The sequence below is a fragment of the Pungitius pungitius genome, chromosome 2 (assembly GCF_949316345.1).
Source record: "Pungitius pungitius chromosome 2, fPunPun2.1, whole genome shotgun sequence".
In the NCBI taxonomy this organism is placed as follows: domain Eukaryota; kingdom Metazoa; phylum Chordata; class Actinopteri; order Perciformes; family Gasterosteidae; genus Pungitius; species Pungitius pungitius.
Genome location: NC_084901.1, coordinates 32,151,642 through 32,162,335, shown reverse-complemented (window position 1 = coordinate 32,162,335; position 10,694 = coordinate 32,151,642).

Below are 10,694 nucleotides of genomic sequence, written 5' to 3'. Positions count from 1 at the left end.
TCTTCCTATGTTTAGCTTTTAGTCATTTAGTTTGAATGTATACTTTGCTGTAGTTTTTTAGGACCTAATTACGTTTTCTCAGAAAATAAGATTAAAACCGTTGATGTTTTGCTGAGTGCTGAAATTCTGTTATCAGAAACAGTCTATTTTGTGTTAGAATCAAACATGTTGTGCCTCAACACTGACAACTTCTTCTTAAAAATACCCCACTGTACTAAACCACAGGATGAGTGATGCTGTCCCTTTTTGGGCACTGCACATCTGGGACTGACAGCTGTCCTATTTTCTAGGTAAATATTAACATAAACCAGTTTTACTGTCAGAAGTGAAATATCTCAATGTTTGCACACATGCCACAGTGTTCGTATGTGGTTTATCTAAACACTAAAAGTAAAATAGTGTTACACACTGTTGCTAAGTGACACATGCTGTAAGTCACGCTCAAACTCTTTCAGTCAGTGCGGTAATATTTGAATTAGCTACTAGTATGATGTACGACATGTGCTGAAACAGTACTAAGCCATTATACACACTGTGGCATTTCTATTCCCGGCTGTTTTTGGGTTAATGCAAAACGTGGGGACTTAAAGGGGAAATAGTTTTTTTTTCCCCTCTGGTGAATCATCTGACAAAAGGCTGAAAACGAATCAAGCAATACTCATTTGCTTTGCATTCAGTTCAACATATTTATTGTGAAGTGGTCGAGGTGGCGGTGAGTAAAAAACAATCGCACCACATTGTGACTACTAAAAAGTAGCGTACCCCCGGGATCTTACAAAGAGTTGTGCGTAACAACCAACTGATGGATGCCTGCCTTTATTGATGGCCCTAAAAAGCAAGTCTGTTTGTCCTAATGGCACCACGTTCGGATGAATATATAAATCCAGTAATAGAAACCGTGTGCGTGTGTGTGTGTGTGTGTGTGTGTGTGTGAGAACACATGGCTCCTGAGAAACCCTCCATAGGGATCGGCTCCAGCAGATTGGGCTGCCGTTAGGGGAAAGCGCCGCCACATCCAACCATTCAGTTCTGAGCCTCGATTTCCTCTCTGGGCCTGCGGTGGTGTTTGTTTTTCCTAAACATTGTTTACTTTATGCTGTGTGTGTGTGTGTGTGTGTGTGTACTCACAATTGGGTTTGTATTAGAATTCCATAGATCTGACACTAACTGGATGCCAAGCGGTAATAAAAAATTAAATCCCTTTTAGGCTCTATTCCTACATTTCTTTCACCGCGGCTAAACCAACACGTTTTGTGTTGTTTTTATTTCAAGTAATGCCAGAAATAACTCAACTACCAGTGCCAACAATAAATAACATTAATAGTGCTAAAGCCAACACTATTGTATAGTCAACTTTAAACAGTACTGTAATAATCAGAATTTACCACCATACTGTTTTTTACAATTTGGAACATTCGGAGGTTGAGTTCAAAGGGTCATTTTAGGTTATTTATGCATACTGTTGATTTACTTTGTCCAATATTGTTGTTCAAAGAGCAGCCTCCTTCCCTACACCTAATTTATTTCTTTTTTGGCCTCATCAGCAAACATGAAGAAGAAAAACCCTCTTGCTGCCTGTGAAGTGGGTCAAACTGTTAGTGGTTCATTTGGGCTCGGTTCAGACGGGCTTGAAACTGCACTTATTCTCCTGTTCACTTCACTTTCCCTCTCTCTGGATAATACGAGATGCTGTCTAAAGCCCTTCATCTTATAACTTTGCACTTTTTCAAATGTATACGGTTTTCAAAATCGTATTTTCATGCTCTTTAGGTATTGCGGAGAGCAATTATTTGTGCTGTGCTGGACGCTGCGTCGTTGTAATCTGGGATAAGAACTGCTCTGTCCGACACCGGGGGGGGGGTACAGGGTTGTCAGTGCCATTACACGTTCATTGTTGATGTTGTATCCAGCCCGTCCTGCTGTGTGCGCAGCACATGTCACTCACTTGTCATGGTTTTTCAGACTCAATGTCCAAACCACTCCACGAACCGGATACTTCCATCATGCCACCCCCCCACCCCCTCTGACGTCATTCGGTGTGTGAAATGCAGGGCGAGGGAGAGTAAGGCGCTGAATTGGCTCTGCGCAAATGTTAAGGGACAAGTTCAATAAGCTCTTTTTAAAATCCGACCAACCGTACTGCTGTGCTGATGACTTCTCTGCCTCCCGCACTGACGACACAATGGCTCATTCCAGGACTGTCGTCACTCCATCGATGTGGCAGGTTGATATCCGAGACAATGGATAATTGCCTTTTTTGAGTTATGACATAATGTACTTTTGTATCTGTAATGATTCCCATTTGGGGATTGAAGAATGAATTGAAGAATTACTCCAAACCACAAAAACAAAAAAGAAACAGTCCCTATAATTAGATTTTAAGGTGCATATTAATGCCAACAGTCTATGAACCATAAACCAAGTTGTGTTATCATATCTGTCGCCCCAGCTGGTGTGTGTTATCTGAGCTGCAAATGGCAACATTTAGGATGAGAGGGACAGCGGGTGAGTGCTTCTTTGTTCATTTGCACATGCATTGAAACGGGGCAAACGGCAACTGCCAAAACATCGATGCGATGCTAACTCTAACCACCTTTGAGAGCAAAAGAGCACATCCATACAACAGCACACATGTATCTTTGGGTTGACTATAAACTTGAATTAAAATGTATAACATGATACACAGTTGGACAGTTGTATTGAAAGCTTGTCAATAGTTCAGTGAAACTGGTGACTTCAGACCAAATCGCTTGCTCCCTAAAAAGTGTTTTTTATTGAAGATTCATTCATTAATAACATGCTGTAGCTGCCATCTGCTTCTTTCAAATTCTCTCAAATTGCTCTGATAATTTACAACATTTGTGCACTGCAGTCATTACAATAATCATAACATTAACTTTTTTTCCTCAAACGCTTTTCTTGATAAAAATATGCGCAGTAGAATCCCTGTGAATCACGGCGCATGCGGTGATGTATTACGGTGATGTATTACCTCACCCAGAGACGATTCAGATAGGAAAAATATGTTACCTCAGGCTATATGAATGCAAATGAAAATATAATGCTTTCAGACTGAATTAACACCAAATAGACCATTTCTCACAGTCACTTTGGGTTTCCCCCTACCAGCTGTTGACTGCCAGTTTATTTAACAATGTTTGGATGGTTTAACATTAACATTATGTTTAATGAAGACATTTCATCAAGTCTCAACAGCCAATTTGATGTTTTTCCACTGATTATTTAACCATAGGCCTGAAGTTAGAAACCCTGTTTATAAGTCTTAACACATACTCTAGAATGAAATAATGAAAGGTAAGCATGCATTCGTTTGATTTATATAAAGTACATAAATCTACATATTAATATGGAGAGAGAAAAACATACAGCCTCTCATCACATAGTAGCAAACATATGTTTCACGGTGATATGGAGCTCCCAAAATAACGATTCAGCGCTTAACTTAGTCTGGTACGTTAAAGTCTGAACAGCACGGATGTGATTTATGGGATCCCAAGTTAAGGCAGGCAACAGGAATGCCACACAGATGGGCTGTAACTTCGACACTAAGTGGCTTGTATTGGTTTTAATAGACTGAAAACTGTCACTAACGGTGAAATCCTTTGATTTATAGCTTTTTAGTACTGCAGGTCTCAGGTGTCGCTTTGCTCACAGTCAACATTACTGGGAATAGCTTTATTTCATTTTCTTTCTTTTCTTTTCAATGTGAAATCAAGGACGGTGTGTAGCAACATCCATCTGTCCACGTACTGCACCAATAGATGGACAGGAAGCAGCCATCTTATCTTTAGCCATTTATTTTAACTGGTACCTCAGGGTGAGACACGTGAGAATTTTACTGTTGCTATGGTTGCATATGGTTTGCAATTTTTGGTCAATTGAATAACCCAGTTGATCAGAAATAAGTATTGTCTGTTTTTATGGTACATTGAGTGATCAGAAGAATGTAAACTAACTGAGTGAGTGAAAGCATAATAGTTATTATACTGCTTTAGTAATTAAACTATTCATTGGTTGATGGGGGCAATATCATTTACATACATGGGAACTAATGGGTTAAAGGTTTTATCAATTGTTGGTCAATTTGAATTTTAAGGATTGCCACTTTGCAGTAAATCTTTCAGGTTTGTAAAGGATTGTCAACCACCCACTACTGTGTGTTAACAACAATACATTTATAAGAGGATAAGAACATTTGATCAATAATAATGACACCCTACAATTGAGTTGGAGGCAGTTACCAGTGGTTACCAATGAGTGGAGGCTGCTTATAAACCGGTAATAAACATATATGAAAACACAGTAGTAAAATAATATATCTTTATGGGGGAAGTTCAGTTTCAAATTCTGAACATTTGCAAACACTTAAAACTTGCTTCACAACTGCTTGCAGCTACATTGCATCTTGCCATTTATTAAATAACACAACATGCAAACATACTGTAGTACCAGACAGTGTGTTCAGTTCAGCTCTCAGTCTCCTTTTGCTTTAAATTAAATTGCAAAGGGATTCATCTTTGTATATTATTGACAACCACATTTTCTTTATATTTTCTTAATTAGCTTCACATTGTGGTTGGGTTTTCTCACATAGAGCTTCACTGCCTTGTGGAGCTTAACCAAGCACGCACGCACACTCACACCCACGAAAGCCTTTGTGTAGCCAGCGTCTGCCCATACGCGGTATTAAGTACCACTGCAGCTTTATTCGCAACATGTCATCAAGTCTCATCCAGCCCCATAAAGGGGTGTGGAGCGGACGCATAAGGGAGAAAAATGACCTCCATCAGGAAGTTGGATACAATTTCTCCGACACATACAACCTTGGTCCTGGAAGAATATCTCTATATCCTGCTGACATGTGATCGTCTGAATCTATTTGGGACAGCTTGTCTCGCTGAACTCTAAACAAGTCCTTTCAAGCAGCATCGTTTATCAATTTCAACCCCTGCTTGTGGGCTGCAGATGATTCCCAGCGAGCTCAATAGCTGGCGGACATTGGCCAATATGTCATACGGGCATTCTCAGACAACCTACACCTAAGGCTTTTACTAATCCAAACGCTTCAGGTGTTGACAACATGAAATGCTTGAGGCGTCAAGCAAAGCTGATCACATACTATTGTTACAATGACAGCAGTTAATCAACATCCATCACGGGGCGAGCTTTGGGGAATTGTAATTACCATTCCTGGCTACTGAGTGTGTAGCTCCACCGGAGAAAGAACACATTCTATTTTCTTTTCTTTTTTTAAGGCTAAACCTGTCTTTGTTTGTGATGATGGTACAATGCCGTCGAAGCACTTTCCCGCTGATAGAGAGGTTCAGCAGATAAATGATGAAAGGGATTTTCTGAGAACCGCTGTTGTGGCTCTTTGAACTATTTTTACTGCCTTATTTTTCATGATTGCTTGGAGGTACGACTCTTTTAAGACAACCTCTCTGCACGGGCTTGTGAAAACCGTGCAGCTGGTTTCCTTAGGGCTGAGGTCGTGGCACTACTTTGTGATTCTCTGCAGTATGTCATGTTTGTGCAGAAGGGTTCCAGTTTGATTAAGAAAATGACTTTAATTGACTGAAGAGGCTGCTGGTGAAAAAAGGATTTGATGGCAAAATCAGTTGTTTTCCTTCCTTTGGAATAAACCAACTTATTGTGTATTGAATGACAATGTGGTTTATTTTTTACTTCGACAATAAATCCATCTCTACACTGACTGCATATAAAGTTTGTTCGTAATACAACTGTGGTCCTTGCTCTACCTTTTAAATGATAATTTCTCATTATTTTATTTGTAAACAGTTCCCTTGGAAATATTATTCGTCTTATAGGTAACCACTAAATTAAATTCTTTGGTGCCTGCAGCGAATGTGCTTAATTGAGCATGCCAGGCTCTTTTTTTCAATAAAATGTTTGGAAAATGTTCACTGCGTGTCTTTATACATCATTAGGCCTCTCAAAAACAAAATGTTATATAGCAGAAAATTAAAATATATCCGCATAGAAAATCTACTGTCACCATCAAATACAAATGTGAAGTTTTCAGGTCAGTGAGACCACCAACTTGTGTCTTGCAAACTTGTGAAACATGGCAATAGTTCAAAATGATGAATTGGGGGAAACGTATTAATGTAGTGATAAAACAATAGTGGGTATGTTTGTATGCACACTTTAGGAGGACCAAACACAGAACATTAGAATTCCTTCTCATTAATCAACTCACACACAGAATTTTATTTGGTGTATAATTTAGATACACTAAGTGCCATGTGTTTGGTAGAAAAACAAATAGAGCTTGTTTTATATTTATTTGCGGTCCGTATTATGTGAAAAATGCTTTATAATACATTAACCTTCATTTTATTAAAGAATGTGCAAAAAGACTTAATGGGTAGAGTGGCAGCTATTACGGTGAAATGCAATTGGACTTGTGAAAGAGACTCGCCCCCAAAAGGAGGCTCAAATATTTGTTTTAATGAATGAGGCCTGTAACCTCAATGCCGTTGGATCTTCAGCTACGCTCATCCTTTCAAAAGTTCAATAATATTCTGGTATGATGTATTCAGTGTAAGAGTTGTGAGTGATGTACTCAGTTTGTAACCACAGTTAGAATCTCGTTATCTCAGCTAGAAACCTGCCAGTGTCAACATGAAGTGGGATGCAAGGTATTTTCCACTCGAGCATCGATGTGATCCGTGCGAGTTCACCTTCTGCGAAACTCTTTAGAATAATTCAATTCATGTTTTTATTCATGTTGGGGAGCTGAAAGTACAAACAGTATAAATATATTCTCATAAATATAACCTTAACATTTACATGTGTGTGTGTGTGTGCTGATAACATGATAAACCTGATAAGCTCTCCTCTGTTAGTCACAAGTAACCTGCGTCTAACTCCAGACCGAATTGTCTTGAATTGGTTCGGTGCGTAGTGCAGCCATCTGTCATTTGTCGGGTTCAGAACAGAACTCCCCGGGTGCGGCGTTTAGAAAGAATCTGAGGTTGGATTTTTATGGGAAAACGTTATCCGTGCCAAGTTACTAGCACTTGTAAAACTTGCCACATAGTTTATAAATAATCGCATGGCCTTGAGAACATCCTCGTCTTTTTTTTTTTTCACACCATACCAAACGAAAAACATGTGGTTCGTGGGAAAACAGGAAATGAAATGTCTCATGAATTAAATCTTTACAGAGAACTAAGCAAAAATACAAACAACTTGATGTTCACTTAACATGCAACGTGTTTTATATTTTCCCTTTACAGCCAGTACTTTTGGTCCCTCTGACACATTCTGCTGTTAAAAAAACGTGACATCACGATTTCTCTGTTGTACTTCCTTTAGCCGGTGAGGTTATTTGCTGTAAATGTCACCTGGGACGCTGAGTGACAAAATAATGACAATCTCTTTTTGAGGCAGAGCAATTTCCCAGAATTGAATGAGCAGGATGTGAGCAGAGTGAACAATATGTGCACTCGCCTCCCGATTGGTCTCTGTCAATACCATCACACCAAATCTCTCCGAGAATGTGTTCCGACAAATAGATTGTACGTCTCGTAAACAAACGCTCAGAGGCAGAATGGAGATTTAAACACACACATGCTTTTAACACTGGCCCCCTATTTATTTTGGAAACTCCCTTTTAGATGAATTCTATGAAACGCATTTCTGCTGGAATATGCTGTATTCATGGCATAACTCTTAACAGTTTACTTACACAGAAGCTACACATTGACAAAATATTTGGTTTAGTTGGGTCGTGTGACAGAAAAATCCATTCATTCCATTAACACGGTAACTGTATCTATTTGCATGTCAAATGTCAGAGAGATTATTGAGTCGGGACGTGATAAATAGATGTTTCATACACCCGTGTCATACGACTCTTTACTCATGTTAAGTTCCTAAACGCCATTATTTATTTATCTTTACTGTTTTTTTTCCCCCCAGCACATCTGTTGTCATCAGTTTTTTACACGTGTAGAAATCAATCGTGTCTTTTTTAAATGACATTCTGCCTGGATATTTTTATATGTTATTTGTGAAGGGTTAACATGTGTACTGTGAAGACAGGTGTTTTTTTCTACAGCTTTGGTGTTAATTAAATGGTTCATTGGATTTGAAAATGAATTTAAAAAGTGAATGTGACACTGAGGATTTGAAAATAAAAATGGTACAGAATGATTACTAGTGTGAAACACAGATATTTCATCAGTAGCCTACAGATTTGACTGTATTTCCAGGATAAAACAGAAAGTGCCTGTTAAGACATTTTCAGTCCTATCAAACCATCACTTATTTTTACAAAGATAAAAGAACTTCAACTCAACAGAACAATACTTATTAAGGAGTTAATCACAACATTGCTATATATGATGTTCATCATTACACATGTGATCATTTGAAATACGTTATACCTATCAGGCCGTTTTATGTAGAGCTCTGACAAGTTGATAAACAGAAAAAATTGGCTAATTACCATCTTGGCAATAGATTAATTATTGTTCAACATTCTCTGTGCTGGTTGATAATCTGATTATCCTGGGACTTTGAACTCTTCCTATTTGAAAACTACAGGAAATTATGATTATTTTTAACTATTTTCTAAAATTTAATAGACTAAATAATAATAGAAATTGATTGTGACAGTAAAAAAATAAAATAATTAAAGCTATGATTTTAAAGGTAACATGCAATCTTCTTTTGTATGGGGTAAAACCCTTGTGTGCCTTTTAAATAGATTGAAAGTGTATATAATTAAGTAAGTAAAAGTACCTAAAAATGTCTTACCTTCAATCAGTTGTAAAGGCAGATGAAAACATGGAAAGTTATTTCTGATTGGATGGGCTGACTATAAATTACCAAAAAAGATGCACATTCGATGATTGCGTTTTCATCACCAAATATATGCAGCGTTTTGATGTAAACCCTTATTTCTTTATTTTTTTTGTTGTTGTAACTTTTTTTGATTGAACTTTTGCAATGCTTTCTCAGGTAACATTTTTTTCCCGGGGGTTGAAACGTGGCATTTTGAAATGAAGCTCGTGAAATGTTAAGTGTGGCTAGCCTGTGTGTGTTACTCCTACGCTAACAGATCCGGGAGCTGCAGACGGACGGCGCGCTCCCATCACGTCTCGGAGCGGCACCGGGGAAGGACTGCCACAAAAGCAGGCAGTCATAAAAGATTCAACATCATTCAAAGTCTCCTCTCCCATGCACGCTTAGACAATGTGACATTCAAAACAACAAGAGAATGTCGGTCCAGGAAGCATATTTCAGGAAATGTCCTTTTTTTTTTTTTTTTTTTTTTGAGAACATTGAAATGTGGAGGAGAAAGAAAAAAAAAGAAAAAACCTGTGGGAAAGAAATTGGTTTAGTTTGACACGATTACTGTCACCAGCCTTGGGAAGTATCGCGCTTTAAGAAGGGGTTTGAATAAAGATGTTATTCTTTGGGAGGCATATTTTGAACATTATCATTAAAAAAAAAAAGGGAAAACAAAGCAAATTGTTTTTATACAGAACCTTTCCTGAGTGAATTACACCTCATCTCGATGCAATTAGCTGCCTTAACAGCTTTCTTTGACATTTACATTCAAAATGCTCAACAAAATGTACTTTTGTTTTGTTTTGTGCGAATACATCTCTGCAGAATCCACGTCTGCATGAAAATGTGCTATCAAGGGACTCTACTTCACTTCATTGTTTTATGAGGTCTTTAACGTATAGGTGCTCCTCTCCTTTCCTTCTCTCCTATAGGAAGACGCAGCAGTGAAACAGGTGAGAAAAAACTCTGGTTTCCATGTGTTGAACTATTGTAGTACTAAGCAACATGTTTGATGAATTACAAGTCAGTTAATTCATTCTGCTGACAGAATGCAAATGTATTTATGACCCTGAGACTGGGAGAAAATGAAATCACCATATACTTCCAAACACTCACGCAGTGTTTTAGATTAGGGGAATCTGTTTGGGGTGGAAACACATTCTATGAATAAATGGTTTGATTTCCCTTTGGAAACGGCTCTTGGTTCAAACGTGGACCCTTTGTCAAAGGTCCGTCCTTTGAACTCTGAGAGAATCTGAAGAACCTGAGTAGAGGAAACTCTCAATATAAGGGCACGGCAGGACACACTGTCTTTCCTCCAGGACGGGAGAGTTGTACTTTGAATAAAAAACACTAAATCAACTTTAATTCTCAGAGTGTCTGCTTTTGATTTATAGTCATGGAATCAAATGGGGCCCGTTTCATATGATTTGGTGGTTATCCCATTTGACATTTTCATCAAATCACATTCTCGGGCCATATCTGTAAAATTGAGAAATCATCAGAGCTGAAGTAGTGGGATATTGGAAGTTCAGCTTCATCAGCAGTCTGTGCTGCTGAAATGAGAGAGACCTTCAGGAAGCTGCTTCATCCTCACCCACCCTCCCCTTCACTCTCTGCCGCTCTGTTCTGTAAACTCTCCATCTCTCATTTGGTTTTGCTCCTCACTCGACTGCACAAGATGTGGTGAGATCACACTACGTCTACTTTATCTCCACTTGTGCGGGAAATCATTTAATTAAAACAAAGTCACAGCTATGCATAACATATCCAGATCATAACATGTTTTATTGATGTATGGAGAGCTTCAGCTTAGAACAAATGTGATGACCTGGAGTAGAAGCTTGGAG